The sequence below is a fragment of the Bos grunniens genome, chromosome 16 (genome assembly GCF_055505025.1).
Source record: "Bos grunniens cultivar Pamir isolate PY7600 chromosome 16, Bosgru_T2T1.0, whole genome shotgun sequence".
Taxonomy (NCBI): domain Eukaryota; kingdom Metazoa; phylum Chordata; class Mammalia; order Artiodactyla; family Bovidae; genus Bos; species Bos grunniens.
The window spans coordinates 7,367,373-7,382,582 of record NC_141180.1 but is presented as its reverse complement, the minus strand read 5'-3'; the positions used below and the strand labels follow the sequence as shown (position 1 = coordinate 7,382,582).

The following is a 15,210-nucleotide window of genomic DNA, read 5'->3' as shown; positions in this document are numbered from 1 at the left end:
CTGCTGTGCTCAGACTTCTGAGTTACGTAAGTGGGAGCTTATAATTGAATATTATTTTAAGCTACTAAGTCTGTGAATTTGCTGTGCAGCAATAGGGAGCTAATGCAAGGAGCATGCTAGGCGCTCCCGCTGGGACGACGGGAGAAAACCCAATGAAAACTTGATGAGGATTGTGGAAGATTCCCCAGGATAAGGAGAATCTGGCTTCGATTATATGGCCCACCATCATAAGCACTTTCTGAAGACATCTTGTACTTCCTTGCCTTTCTCTGTTTCTGTCATGTTTACCCAGAAAGATTTAACCATGGTTGGAGTCAGCTATCTGCTCTGTATCTATTTGCACCCAGTAAACTGGAGACGTTTGTCCAATTAGGGTGTTTATTTTCGATAAATTTGAGATCACAAATTGAAAATGAGCAGTTAGCTATAAGTTAATGTTTTCCTAGTCATTTTTCTTATTCTCTAAAAAGACTTTCCCAGACTTTCTCCCCTCTTCTCAAACAGGCTATTATCCTCTTCTTTCCTCAGGCCTCACACCCTGGAAGGAATGAATAGGAGGAATCAGAGAGGAGCTGCTTCATTTTCCAACCACGAAATCTATCTGCGTCAACACATATGCTCTCCACCTTCTGTCACAGTACCAGGGAGGAGGCATCCTCAGTTCTTCCTATAGAGAGCTGCCCCTTCACTTCATCCTGGCTCACCTATTTAAGGTCTTGGGAATCTAGGAGTAACTTAGGTTGCTTTGGGCTGCAAGTGAGAATCTAATCCAAAACAGTTTAACAGTAAGAAAGCGCTTTAGTTTCACAAGACAGGGTTTCCAGGTTTAATTCAGAAGTGTGCATGCATGCATGCTAAATCGCTACAGTTGTGTCCGACTCTTTGTGACTCTATGGACCATAGCTCGATAGGCTCTTCTGTCCATAGGGATTCTCCAGGCTCTAGTACTGAGTGGCTTGCCATGCCCTCCTCCCGGGGATCTTCCCAACACAGGGATCGAACCTGCATCTCTTATCTCTCTTACATTGGCAGGCAGGTTCTTAACCACTAGTGCCACCCGGGAAGCCCTCAGTGGTGTAACATTATGAAAAAAACAAAACAAAACACGGTTCTTTCCCGTGTTCCATCTTCAGCATGGAGATTGCCACAGTCTGGCTCACAAGGTATTTTTAAGATAGCTTCCTCTGTTTTAGGCATCGTATTCACTATGACAACCCCTGGTGAAAGGACAGAGGCTCTTTGTTTTCTTTTATCACCAAAGAAACCTTTCCTAGAATCTTCCTAGAGACTTACTCTCATTGGCCAGAACTGAACTAAATGCCCATCCCTAAAACTGCATTAAATGATGATCTCCTGTATTGCAGGCGGATTCTTTACCAGCTGGGCCACACAAGGGAAGCCCAAGAATACTGCAGTGAGTGGCCTTATCCCTTCTCTAGTGGATCTTCCTGATCCCAGGAATCGAACCAGCGTCTCCTGCGTTGCAGGGGGATTCTTTACCAATTGAGCTATCAGGGAAACAAAAGCTACTTATGAAGGAAAGGATTACCGTCATGACCTTAGATTAGCGGTTCTCAAAGATTCTTCCTGGAGCAAGAACAGTGTTACCTGAGAACTCATGAGAAAAGTAGGTTTTTGTTGTTGCTGTTTTGGAGCCCTACTCCAAACCTACTGAATCAGAAACTCTGGATGCGGGAGTAGCTATTTGTGTTTTTAAAAGCCCTGTGGGTCATTCTGACCCATGCTAAAGCTTGAGACCCACTGGCTAAGGCTAATCTTTGAACTGGGGAAAGGACAACAGCCCTGGGGACTTGAAAAGCCCTGGGGATCTTTAAGCAAGTAGGAAGGAGGCTAGGGATTTTGGATAGGAAGTCAACTTCCTGCCAGAGCCTTCCTCTTATCTGAATAATCATTTTCTCCTTTATTATGGCATCCCATCAACATACAAACATACTCTAATATCTGTGTCTTAAAAAACCTAGTCCATGACCCCAAATCACTGTCCAGCTGCTACCAGCATTCTTTGCCCCTCTTCATAACTGGAACTGTTTACTAACAGTTGTCTACAATCACTGTATTTCTTCATCGACCATTCATTCTTTGACCCACTTCCAAATGGCTCCCATTAGCACCATCCCAACAAAATCTAATGGGAAGCTTACTAAATGAACTGAATTTTGTCCTTCAACAGATAGAACCATTTCTTCCTTCTAGAAACATTTTCTCTCTGCTTCAGGGTCACTGCGCTCTCTTGTTTTTATCATGCTGTGTTAGTTGCTTCTTCCTAGCTCTTCTTCGTTACATCTTTCTCCTCTATCAGCCAGTGGTTCTCAGTCTTGAATACCCATTAGAGTAACTGGATAGCTTCTAAAATTTCTGAAGACCAGATTGCATTCTAGGCCAATTAAATTAGAAATCCCTCCAAGTAGGACCCAGGCATTAGTAGTATTTAAAGCTGATTCCAGTGTTCAGTGAAAATTGAGGATCACTGCCCTTGAGATTGGGGTACCATAGGGTTCTATCACAACCTGCTTCTCCACCTGTATTATCTCCGTAGGTCTGGGGTTTTCAGCTCTGACTCTACTTTAGAATCATCCTGGCAGCTTTTAGAAATTACCATTGCCTGGAAGTTCCCCCAGGTGAACTGATTCCTAATTCCTGGGGTGATTCCAATGTGTAGCCAGAATTGTGAACCACTTCAAAGAGGATTTCCTGTAATTCCGTGGATTGAGGCGTGGTGCTTTCCTATAGGAATTTCTGTAGTGATGGAAATGTTCTAAATCTGCGCTGGATTTAAATGTTCTAAATCCAACATGGTAGCCACTAGCTTCATGTGGCTGTTGAGCACTTGAAATGTGGCTAAAGTGTCTGATGAACTGAATGTTTAATTTTATTCAATTTTAATTAACCTAAGTTTAAATTAAATAGCCTTGTAAGTGTGGCTAATGTCTACCATGTTGGATGGAACACTATATGCTGATTCTGAAATCTGAGCTCCAGGGTGACACATTAAGCTGTCTTGGTACCTCTTCTTGGGTATCGAATATAGTGTTTTTAACTTAATAAACACGTAAAAATGGAACTTTCTCATTTTCTTTTTCAAAATGTATTCCTCTCCTAGTCTTCCCAATCTTGGTAAAATTTTAACCACTTCCTTCCCAATTTTTAAAGTCCCAAACATGGAAACCAGCTTTTTGGTTTTGTTTTGTTCTTTTTAAATTTAAATTTATTTATTTTAATTAGAGGCTAATTACTTTACAATATTGTATTGGTTTCGCCATACATCAACATGAATCCACCACAGGTATACACGTGTTCCCTTCTTTGCCTCCTCTCTTTCAGCCAGTTTTCAGCAAGTCTTGTTTGTTTCCAAATATGTAATTTGGCTCTGTCTTTTCACCTCTAGCACCTGCCACCTGAGCTAAGCTGCCTTTATTGCTCACAAAGAGTAGTCAAAGCTAGAGTCATTGCATCCTTAATACATGCTTTCTAAGACTGTTGTATGTATTACCTCGTTAATCCTACAAACAACCCTACAAAGTGGGTAAACTATTGTCCCCACTTTTCAGATGGGTAAACTGAGGAACAGAAAGCTCAAGTAGTGTGCTTTGGATCACACAGCTAGTCAGAGGCAGAAATGGGATTCAAAACCAGATTGTCTGACTCGAGGGTCTGTATTTTTCACCTTCACTTTTCTCTTTCTCTAATTGGTTACAAGGCCCCATGTCAGTGGTCTTAATCCTGGCTACAACTTGGAATCACCTGAGGAACTTTCAAAAATACCAACTTCACGACCCCCCAGCCCATGTGTGTTACTCAGTCGTGTCCGACTCTTTGTGACTCCACGGACTGTAGCCTGCCGGGTTCCTCTCTCCATGGGATTCTCCAGGCTAGAATACTGGAGTGGGTTGCTTCTCCAGGAGGTCTTCCCGACCCAAGGATCAAACTCGGATCTCCTGTATTACAACAGATTCTTTACCATCTGAAGCACCAGGGAAGCCCCCACCCTCCTAGGCCTGGGGGCATCAGAAATTAAAAAAAAAAAAAAATAGGGAATTCTCCTAATTTAAACACATAACCCAGTGTTTAGAAACCACCCCCTGTCTGAGACATGCCCCTGTCCACATCTCCCACTGGTTTTAGCTCCCACCTCAGTCATACAGTTCTTGTCCCTTCTTCCTACCTCCAGAAGATGACACACTCTTTCCAGCCACAGGAATTTTGGACTTCTCTTTCTTTGCCTGGGACACACTTTTCTGTTATCCCCTAGGGCTGAGTAAGACTTCAGAGGTTCTAATCCCTGAAAATATTGAGGGCTCTAATCTGCCCTTGTAAATAAAAATAAAAACAGTATTAAACTTTAAAATACATGTAGGGGAGACAGAACTCTAATTCTGCCCGAGGTGCCTGTTGTTGCGTCTTTTAAAATATATTAGATTTAAAATTTTTCAAAATAAATGTTGTTGCCTCTACTTTGCCGGCACCTTAGATACGTGTTTAAAAAAAAAAAGGAACTCCATCCCACAGCTAACTGGGTCTAGGTGGCTGTGTTTGTCTCAGTCCATTCATTCACTGGGGCCCACCAGTGCAGGGCTGGCACAAGCTTTGAGGGGGGCATTGAGTCCTGCCTTGCAAAGTCCAGCCCTGTATCTCTCAGGCTTATCCCGAGGGTCACCTCCTTGGAGAGAATTCTCTTACCTATCCTTTCCAAAGTGATACTTCCAACACTCCGAGACTCCCATCTATCATATCACCCTGGTTTTTAAAAATTTTTAATACAAAGCACTAAAGCTTCAATTGTCGAAGTTTACTTCTTTATCGTGTGTCTCCTCCGGAAGGGAAGGGTCTATCTTGTTTGCTGGTTTTTTTTTTTTTTTTTGGCCTAGCCTAGTGCAATGCCCAGTATAAAATTCATGTTCAGTAATTATTTGTTTTTTTTTTAAATAACTGTACTTATTTATTATTTATTTTCGGCGTTTCTCTGGTTGTGACGCACAGCCTTCTCATTGTGGTGGCTTCTCTTGTTGCAGAGCCTGGGCTCTAAGGTGTGTGGGCTTCAGTAGTTGGGGCCCATGAGCTCAGTAGTGGCAACTCCCAGGCTCGGTAGTTGTGGCACACGGACTTAGTTGCTCTGAGGCACGTGGGATCTTCCCCAGCGAGGGATCGAACTCGTATTGCCTGCATTGGCAGGTGGATCCTTTCCCACTGAGCCACCAGAGAAGCCCCAGTAATTATTTCTGAAATGAAAGAATGAATGAATGCAGGCTGGTGTATGGGAAGTCGTAGTGAGTAGTTTCATCGCAAAGCTGATGGGTCATATTGGGTTCTTACCATGTAAATGGCTGTCTTCAGGGGGTGAGATGGGAGAAGTGAGTTCACAAAGAGAGGAGACTCCCGGCTGGTTAAAAGGAGGAAAGACCCTGGTACCAGCAACCCGGGGAAGACATAGAGCTAAGGAGAGAGGTGGCAGCGGGAACCGGCCGTAATGTTGGATGGATTCTGGAGACAGTGTAAGCTGAATGTTTCTTTTTAGGTTGTAATTTCCCTATGTCATCTTCATATTTTCAGTAAAACCTCTCAAACTCAGCAGCTGTGTCTTTTGTCTTTAGGAGAATGGAGAAAGGACCACACATTCTTGTTTGGGGCCAAAACAGGCTGGAGCGATCAGGGGCGGCATGAAGAAATTGTAAAAAGGAAGCTAAGCGTGCTTGAGAATAAGCAGCGACTAGAGAGAATTTGCATCATCTGTTAGCATCTCCCTAGAATTCTCAGAATTAGGGTTGTTTGCATAATAGAGGAAAGAGTGACTCGGATAGCGAAAGAAGATGAGATCCCTCTGGCTGCATGATTAATGAGTTGTTTGGCAATGATGTACTTAATGTCTGTGTCCCAAGAGACAGTAGTCGCCCTCTGGACAGGGATGCATCTGATTTATTTACTACGGGGTCCCTGGATGCCTGGCATTGGGTGGGTACTTAGTAAATGTTTATTTTGTGAATGAATGGCTCAATATGTCTTTGTGTTTCTTGGTCAAAAGTCAGAAGGGTTTGCTGAGACGTGAGGAGAAACTGGAAGAAAAGCTCAGAGTCTGAGGATGAGGACCAGGCAGAAGCTGTGGGCGGAGGGGGTGTCAGTGAGCAGGCTGCTGTGCCGGGAGGATTCAGACCCAAGCTCAGGCCCTGAGGATAACTGGTGAGGGGGACCGGGTCCTGTTAAGAGACCCAGGCAGAAAGGCCAGAAGAGCAGCTGTCAGGATACACAGAGGGATGTAAACGAGAGATGTCGCCCGCAATGCTCGTGCCAGCCCTGGGACACTGCTGGTCCCCAGTGAATGAATGGACTTAGACAAACTCATACACCTAGACTCAGTTAGCTATGGGATAGAGTTCCTTTTTTTTTTTTTTTTTAAGTTGCCAGTGTTTTAAAAAAAGATATTTTAAAAGTGTGGACCATTTTTTAATTCTTCATTGAATTTGTTACAGTATTGCTTCTGTTTTATGTTTTAGGATTTTTTTTTTTAGCTTCAAGGCATATGGGATCTTAGCCCCCCAACCAGGGATCAAACCCGCACGCCCCTGCACTGGTGAAGTCTTAACGACTGGTCCACCAGGGAAGCCCCTGGCCTGCACGCCCCTGTGCTGGCAAAGTCTTAACCACTGATCACCAGGGAAGCCCCTGGGGTAGGGTTCTTAATGGACCAGGCTTGACGCTCATCGGCCAAGGGTTGAGATAGGCCTGAAACTCCTGGCAGAAGGACAGGCAGGGGCTGACAGACCTCCTGCTACGCGTGTCCCTTGGCTCTGGAAGTGACCAAGAACCCTTGAATCGTGTTTAGTTCTTGCTTCCCAAAACCTCCCCTCCCTTGGACCCATATTTACTCAGGTCGTTACCTCTCAGGCTTCTTAAAGCTTGGATGTCTTGAGGACCCGGATCCATGGCTCAACTCCAGAAATATTTCAATGCCAAATACTGAATCTACTTCCAATTTGACTCCTGGCCATTCTGTCCCCAGCCATGGTGGACGGGGCAGGAAGCACAGCCGTGGAAGTCTGCTGATCAGTGGATCGACTCCTCGTGAATTTTCTCAGGTCCTAATTCTTAAGGGGATAAAAATGGTGTTTCTTTTTCTGGATGATTTTCTGTCTATGTTGTCTTGAGAGGGAGTTATAGGATGATATTCATGACATCATATTCATCAAACACGCTTTGGCAGGTTTTTCCTTGCATCAAGGATTCATACTAGTACATCATGCTGAGTTGCCTCAGTCATGTCCGACTCTTTGTGAGCCTATGGACTGTAGTCCGCCAGGCTCCTCTGTCCGTGAGATTCTCTAGGCAAGAAGACTGGAATGGGTTGCCATGCCCTCCTCCAGGGGACCTTCCCAACCCAGGGATCAAACCTCTTATGTCTCCTGCATTCCTTTACCTAGTGCCACCTGGGAAGCCCCACTAAGACATCAGGATACATGGTTGAGCCTTTAACTATGTGTGGACAATGGGTGCGCGTAACTCAGCAGATAAAAAGAGTGGCCAAGGTTTGCCCTTCTCCTTAAGGAGTTTGCAACCCAGATTTGGGAGCAAATCACAAAGTAACTAAATCTTGAATAGCCCTAAGTATGTAAATATGAGAAAGAAGGGATTTACAAGACAGATTAGAACTGGTTGTTAATTGAATTGTATCTGTAAAGTCTACTACTGGAGTTTGGGAAGAATTTACAGAAAATAGCAGAGAAACCATCACCTATCCAGAATCTAATCTGAATCTTGGATTTAGAATTTGGCCAAGTACACAAGAGGTGGGAAGGGCAATATAGACAGTCAGAGCCAGATGAAAAGAGCCTAAGAGTGGTCAAGGGAATGAAATGGCTGGATCAGAGCACTTGTGTAAAGCAAGGCTGTGTGAATTAGGGCCAAAAATGCAGCTTTTTTTCCAGCAGGACTCTGGGAGCCTGACTGTGGACTCTGGACTTTAACCTGGAGATGGTGGAGCGTGTATAGGTCAAAGTGCTTACCAAATCCAACTTCGCAAATGGAGCGCTAAGCCAAAACTCACAAAACAAAATGCAGTAGGAAAAAGTGCAAAGGCCTGTATGTGCTTCTGTATGTGTGCACCTGTGTATGTGTTTGTGTGTACATGCATGTCAAGAATAGCACAAATTCAAGACGACACCGAACGTGGATGGTTTTAATGATATTCGACTTGAAAAAGATGGAGGCGTTGATGCATCTATAAACTCATTATGAATCCTTGATGTTTGGCTGGGAAAAGCCTCCTGCACATCAGGACGCAGCAGTAGAAGCAGAGTCATAGTCTTTTCTTCCCCCAACTCCTCAAAGAGGACCATTTTGCTGAAGTGAGCCCATATCCAAATAGCTTCCCGAGCCCTTTCCTGTGGGAGAGTTTTATTCTCACATGCTATTTCCTCCTGGGTTTTTCTTGGATGTAGGGCCAACTTTACTTTCTCAGATCACTGTGCATTTTCATGCAGAGATGGCTGAACCACTTGAGATGATGTCTTCAGAAGCTGTCAGGGAGAAAAAGTATCAATGAGCAACCAGGTGACTGAGCATTTTTCTGTAACTGAAGGGTGTCCTGGGAAGTGAAACTCAGGGCTAAAGCGAGGAGAGTCCTGATGGACTAGGATGGTTGGTTAACAGCATATCAGAATCTTCTTGAAGATTTGCCCTCATCCCCAATGGGTTTTCCCTTAGAGTCTGGAGTGATGTTAATGTCTCAAAGATATTTACCCTCTGGGTACCACTTGTAGAGATGTCACTGCCTGTGCTTAAGGTTTTTCTATGAGGCCATCTTGTGATGCTTTGTTGCTGTTCAGCTGCTCAGTCGTGTCCGACTCTGCGACCCCATGGACCGCAGCACGCCAGGCCTCCCTGACCATCACCATCTCCCAGAGCTTGCTCAAACTCATGTCCATTGAGTCGGTGATGCCATCCAACCATCTCATCCTCTGTCATCCCCTTCTCCTCCTGCCTTCAATCTTTCCCAGCATCAGGGTCTTTTCCAATGAGTCAGCTCTTCGCATCAGGTGGACAAAGTATTGGAGCTTCAGCTTCAGCATCAGTCCTTCCAATGAATATTCAGGACTGATTTCCTTTAGGATGGATGGTTGGATCTCCTTGCTATCCAAGGGACTCTCAAGAGTCTTCTCCAACACCACAGTTCAAGAGCATAAATTCTCCAGCATTCAGCCTTCTTCATGGTCCAACTCTCACATTCATACGTGACTGGTTTTGCAAATCTAAAACATTCATTATGGCCATTTTCCCTACCAGTTTCCTTGAGGAGTCACAGTCTATAAATTACTCTGTCACGAAAATTCTTTTTTTTTTTTTTTTTATGAAAAGCAAATTCTGTCAGTTTGGGGAGGCCAAACATTGAGTGGGAAGAGCAGGGATTTGGGGAACTTAAGGATCTGCTGTTGGATTCTGGTTTCACCACATACTGGTTGTGGTGGACAATACTATGTGGTCACTAAGTCCTATTTCCTTTTCCTCCTGTGGACATGTAGAAAGATCTCTTTGGAGCCCTGTGAGTAGTTCTGCCCAGTAGGTCCTAAGCACATGACTGTGAAGCCTGGGGTAACTGGAGAGAGTTCCTCGGTGCCATGTAACCTTGTCGCCGAGGCTGTTAGGACCACGGTCCTGGCTGCTGCAGATACGAGATGGCAGCTGTCCCTGGGGAACTGTGTGGAGCAGAGGCCCCCTCCTCTCGCCGTCGTCTTGCATTGCACTCAGCGCAAGCAGCAAATAAACGTTTGTCGGTTGTGTTAAGCTGCTGAGATTTTGCAGTTAGTTTATTACTGCAGTGACCTCATGGACTGTAGCCTGCCAGGCTCCTCTGTCCATGGGATTCTCCAGGCAATAATACTGGAGTGGGTAGCCATTCCCTTCTTCCAGGGATCTTCCTGACCCAGGGATCGAACCTGGGTCTCCTGTATTACAGGCAGATTCTTCACTGTCTGGGCCACCAGGGAAGCCCATATTGGCTAAAACACTAGTTCTGTGTCTTCATCACTTCAGGCTGCTGTAACAAAATACCACAGATAGGTGGCTTAAGCAACATGGTATTCATTTTCACAGCTCTGGAGGCTAGAAGTCCAAGATCAAGGTGCCAGCAGAGTGGGTTCCTGGTGAGAACTGGCTTCCTAGCTTGCAGAGGACTGCCTTCTGGCTGTGTTCTCACTTGATGGAGACAGACCCTGGTGTCTCTTCCTCTTCTTCTAAGGGCACTAATCCTGCTATGAGGATTCCACCTTCATGACCTGATGTAAACCTAATTATTTCCCAACATCCCCGCCTCCTGATACCATCACATTGGAGTTAGAGTTTTAACATATGAATTTCTGGGGATACATATTTAGTCAACTGCATTTGGAAACCTTGAACAAGCTACCAAATAATGCTGAAGCTATAAAAAAGGGAATAATAATAAATCCTTCAAACAGCCACCCTAAAAGTCTGCTGTGATGCTTGAATGAGCTATTGTAGATGTGATGTTGAGTGATGCCTTACTTTCTCACACATTTACTAAGGAACTGCGGTAAGTGCTTTCTTGAAATAGATCTAACAACCTCAAGAAGCAACACTTCCTAAGAAGGGGAAACCACGTGTTATGAAATATACAAAGATGTAGAAAACTTGTAGATCACTGGGGCAGTCTGTGGGTTTAGTGGACAAGGTTCAGGGCAAAGGAGGGAGCAAAGAGAGGAAAGATGAATCACTTGTAGGTGGACAAAATCTCTCTCCTTCTGAAACATTTTACTTTTTATTTTTTACTGATTGTTCTAGTAAAATAGCCTTATTGTGGAAGATGAGAGCATCAGAGAACTGTAAAGAGATGAAAAATGTTAACATTTTGGATATTCTCTCCCTGTCCTCTGGGTATTTTTCCTTTTTCTTTTTTAAAATTGAATTATAGTTGATTTACAATATTGTGTCACACACACACACATATATATATGTACACACATATTCTTTTTTTGACTCTTTTCCATGATAGTTTATCACAACATACTGAATCTAGTCCCCTTCACTGTATAGTAAATGCTTGTTATTTTTCTGTTTTATATACAGGAGTGTGCATCTGTTAATCCCATATTCTCAAATGATCCCTTTCCCCTCCTTCCCCTGTGGTAACTGTAAATTTGTTTTCTATGTCTGGATCTGTTTCCATTTTGTAAACAAGTTCCTTTGTACTATTTTTTAGATTCCACGTATGAGTATTATCGTGTAATATTTTCTTTTTCTGTCTGACTGACCTTATTTGGTATGATAATCTCTAAGTGCATTCATGCTGCTGCAAGAATTTCATTCCTTTTTTATAGCTGAGTAATATCCCATTGTACATATGGACTTCTCGGGCTGCTCAATGGTAAAGAAACTGCCGGTCAGTGCAGGAGCCACAGGGGCCACAGATTCGATCCCTGGGTCTAGAAGATCCTCTGGAGAAGGAAGTGGCAACCCATTCCAGTATTCTTGCTGGGAAATCCCATGGATAGAAGAGCCTGGTGGGCTGCAGTCCCTGAGGTCACAAAAGCGTCGGACACGGCTTAGCGCCTAAGCAACAGCAGCAGAAAGCAGAGGCTCCAGAGGGAAAAAGTGCCTTTTCTCTGTCGCCCTCAGACTTGCTGGGCAATTGCTCCGAGGTAAGGAACAAGCTGCGGTCCAGACCAGCTTTGACTCCTCTCTTTATCAGGTGTTGGACTCTGGTTTTATTAACTCTTGGAGGCCATAAAACAATGTCGGTTATGCTCCAGCTTGCTCTTCTGCCCTCTGTTTGTAAACACCCCACCCCGTGTCTTTCCCTGTCTAGGAAGGCCAGAAGTGTCACCTTGCTCTCAAGGAACTTAGCTCATCTGGCCCCCTGAGTGGCCTCTCTTCCCTTCGGGTCCAGATCATTGCTCCTCGAGAATTTTACTTCGCCCCAAGGAACAGAGTGGAATGGGGGACCCGAGGCCTCCCAGTTGGCCCACTGTCTGGTAAGAGAGCTGTCAGACATCTGGATGGAATGGGGTTTGCTTTTGTTACAAGCAGCTGTGAAGACTGCTGCTCATACCCCAACGCCTGTGTGTGTGACGCACACGTGGGGACAGACTTTGATAGAGCACACGGCCAGCCAGGCACTTTGCTGGGAGTCCTGTATGCAGCGTTCCCTTTGATCTTTACAAGGATCCGTGAGGTGGACTGTTATTTGTCCCATTGGATGCAAGTAGCCTTGGCTGTGCGGAGTCACACAGCTGGTGAGTGAAGAACCAAGACTTTCCAACTTTTCTTTCACTTCCAACTCTAGGCTTTTAAGTGCTATCCTAAGCCACCAGCCCCGAAAGCAGGGCATCCTAAAGCTGGAGGGGGCTTCGAGCATGCTAAGTCGCTTTACTCGTGTCCGACTCTTTGCAACCCTATAGTCTGTAGCCCGCTAGGCTCCTCTGTCCATGGGATTCTCCAGGCAAGAATACTGGAGTGGATTGCCATGCCTTCCTTTAGGGGATCTTCCCGATCTAGGGATCGAACCAGTGTCTCCTGAGGCTCCTGCGTTCGCAGGCAGATCCTTTACTGCTGAACCACTGGGGAAGCCTGGAGGGGGCTTCGAGGGAGCTTTAAAAACATTGTCAATGTCCCTGCCCCTCTGCCCACCCATTAAATCTCTGGCTGGGGCCTGACCTAAGTATATGATTTTGTAAGTTCTGCAAGTAATTCTGAGGGCAGCCTGGATTGAGAACCGGTAAAATCCAACATGTCTATTTACAAAGGATGAAACTGAGGCCCAGAGCAGGGTTCTCCCAAGTCTGTGCTTTTGTTGAGAAGCAGAAGTGGCATTAGGTCCGGGAGCTGTTCAAGTCCATCCAGAGACCCTATGTGGCCACAAGCACTGAAGGGAAGTGCTGACTCCACACCTTCAGGTGCGGTTGATTCCAGACAAGAAGCCAGACACACCCGTGCCCACTCCCCCTCCAACTGCAAGAGGCTCATTTGTCCGTACTCAACCCTCAGACGCCAGTCTGAACAGTAGGAACCTGAGTTTCTCTTCCTGGTGGCCCTTTTAGGGATGACGTTTGGAATTTTAAAGTCCCCTCTGCTAGCTCAGGGAGCCGATTTCCCGAGGCTGGTTTCCCCTGCCCTCTGACTCTGGTCCCTCTTGGCCATGCCCAGTGGGTCCCGACCTCACCTGTGGCTGCATTTCCCACATCAGGTATAGCCTCTCTCCTCTCAGCCACGTGGCCAGCTCCACATGGCAAATTTGTGGCCAAAGTGCACAGAGGTTGGACTTAGGTTCTGAGAACCTAGTTCGAGGAGGGCAATGACTGGACCGTAGAGGGAGGGGCGGTGGGGGGTGGAGAGGGGCCGTGGTTTGAGCCAACCCGTCTGAGGAGGCGTGGGTGCTGAGTCACTCAGTCATGTCTGACTCTTTGTGACCCCATGGACTGTACCCCCCAGGCTCCTCAGTCCACAGGATTCTCCAAGCAAGAATATTGGAGTGGGTTGCCATGCCTTCCTCCTGGAGATCTCCCCGACCGAGGGATGGAACCCCCATCTCCTATGTCTTCTGCATTGTCAGGTGGGTTCTTTACCACTAGCACCACCTGGGAAAAGCTCAGGAATTTGGGAGGTCAGCAAAAGTGGCAGAGATGCTGAGATATTCCTCCTTCTTCTCGGGGGAGCTGGGAGCCAGCCTTCGACCTCACCACACTGCCGGCTGCACTGGGCTACCCCTCAGGAGGGGGGGACATTTGGCAATGCACCCTAGGACCTGGGAGATAGGACCTGGAAGAAACTGGGGCCCTGGGCTCAGAGGAGGGGATTCCCCTTCCTCTGGTGACAGGGGAGTTGTGTCATCCAGTCCTCACATTCTATCTTGTTTGTTTAATCTTGTCAGCAATCCATGCTAACCTTCTCTGTCCTCCCACCCCTTGTGGGGCCCTCCTGTCCTCACTCAGAGCAGCTTCCTGTTGGCATGATGGGGAGATCCTGCCCATATATGCCAGAGGCTCTGAGATGGGGCAGCTGGAGCCCAGTAACTTCTCCACCTGTGCCCACACAGAAGACACTGTCTGCATGGGAAAACAAACAGAAAGTCACCTTGTGGGGGGTGTTCTGGGTGTTTCTGTAGCATCGGTGTTTCCCCAGGAGTCTCTGGTCCATGTTAGTGCTCCAAAAGCACAATTTTCAGATATCAGGTCCTGATTAGGTTTGGGAAACATCAAGTTCAGAGGCTGGTGGACTCTGGTCAAGGCTTACCAAGTGTGGAGGCAGGGAGTTTGGGCCACTTTAAACTCTAAGTAGTGGTTAAGAAGTTGAAGCTCCAATACTTTGTCCACCTGATGCAAAAAGCCAACTCATTGGAAAAGACCCTGATGCTGGGAAAGATTGAGGAGGAGAAGGGGATGACAGAGGATGAGATGGTTGGATGGCATCACCAACTCGATGGACATGAGTTTGAGCAAACTCTAGGAGATGGTGAAGGACAGGGAAGCCTGGCGTGCTGCAGTCCATGGGGTCTCAAAGAGTCGTCCATGACTGAGCGCCTGAGTAACGGTGGTGAAGAACCTGAGTGCTGAGCAACTGGTCTGGTTTCCAATGACCACTTACTAGGGGACCAAGTTCTTGAAGATGTACCTCACTGTCCTCATCTTCAAAGAAAGGATGATAAGTATCCACTTCATGGGGACACGGTGAGTATGAAATATGGGGATACATTTACGAGCTTAGAACAGGGCCCAGCGCGCAGCGAGCTCGCCAGAGGATGTCAGCTGTGGTTAACTTCGGCCGACTGCCGGGTCTCTCCCAGACCGCAGGCCTGGGCTGATCGAAGTGCTGCAGGTCTGATGGCCGTTCAGGCTGGGAAGGGGAGGGAGGAGGAAGACGGACTCTGGAAGAGAGTCACCCTGCGATGGCAGCCCAGGGCCCTGTTCTGCCTTCTCCGGGTCCCCGCCCGAGGCTGGGCTCCAGCCTGAGTTCAGAAAGCCTGGGCCGGGCCCTGTTCTAAGCTTGTAGATGTATCCCCACATTTCATACTCACCGTGTCCCCATGAAGTGAACACTTATCCTTTCTTTGAAGATGAGGACAGTGAGGTACATCTTCAAGAACTTGGTCCCCTAATAAGTGGTCATTGGAACCCAGACTTTCTGAAACCCTGAGTTCAGGAGGAAGACAGACTCTGTGGAAGAGAGTCACCCCACGATGGCAGCCCAGGG

General features: G+C 46.3%; 1 protein-coding gene across 2 annotated transcripts in view; it reads left to right on the top strand.

The window, feature by feature from the left end:
- The window catches only part of LAMB3 (laminin subunit beta 3), a 190,872-nt gene that overhangs the window by 128,677 nt on the left and 46,985 nt on the right, over positions 1–15,210 (top strand). For both annotated transcript variants that reach the window (XM_086342261.1, XM_086342260.1), the window contains exons 4-6: positions 11,343–11,663; positions 11,831–11,996; positions 13,453–13,573. The gene's annotated coding sequence lies outside the window, so the exon portion shown is untranslated. The remainder of the gene's footprint in view (positions 1–11,342; positions 11,664–11,830; positions 11,997–13,452; positions 13,574–15,210) is intronic.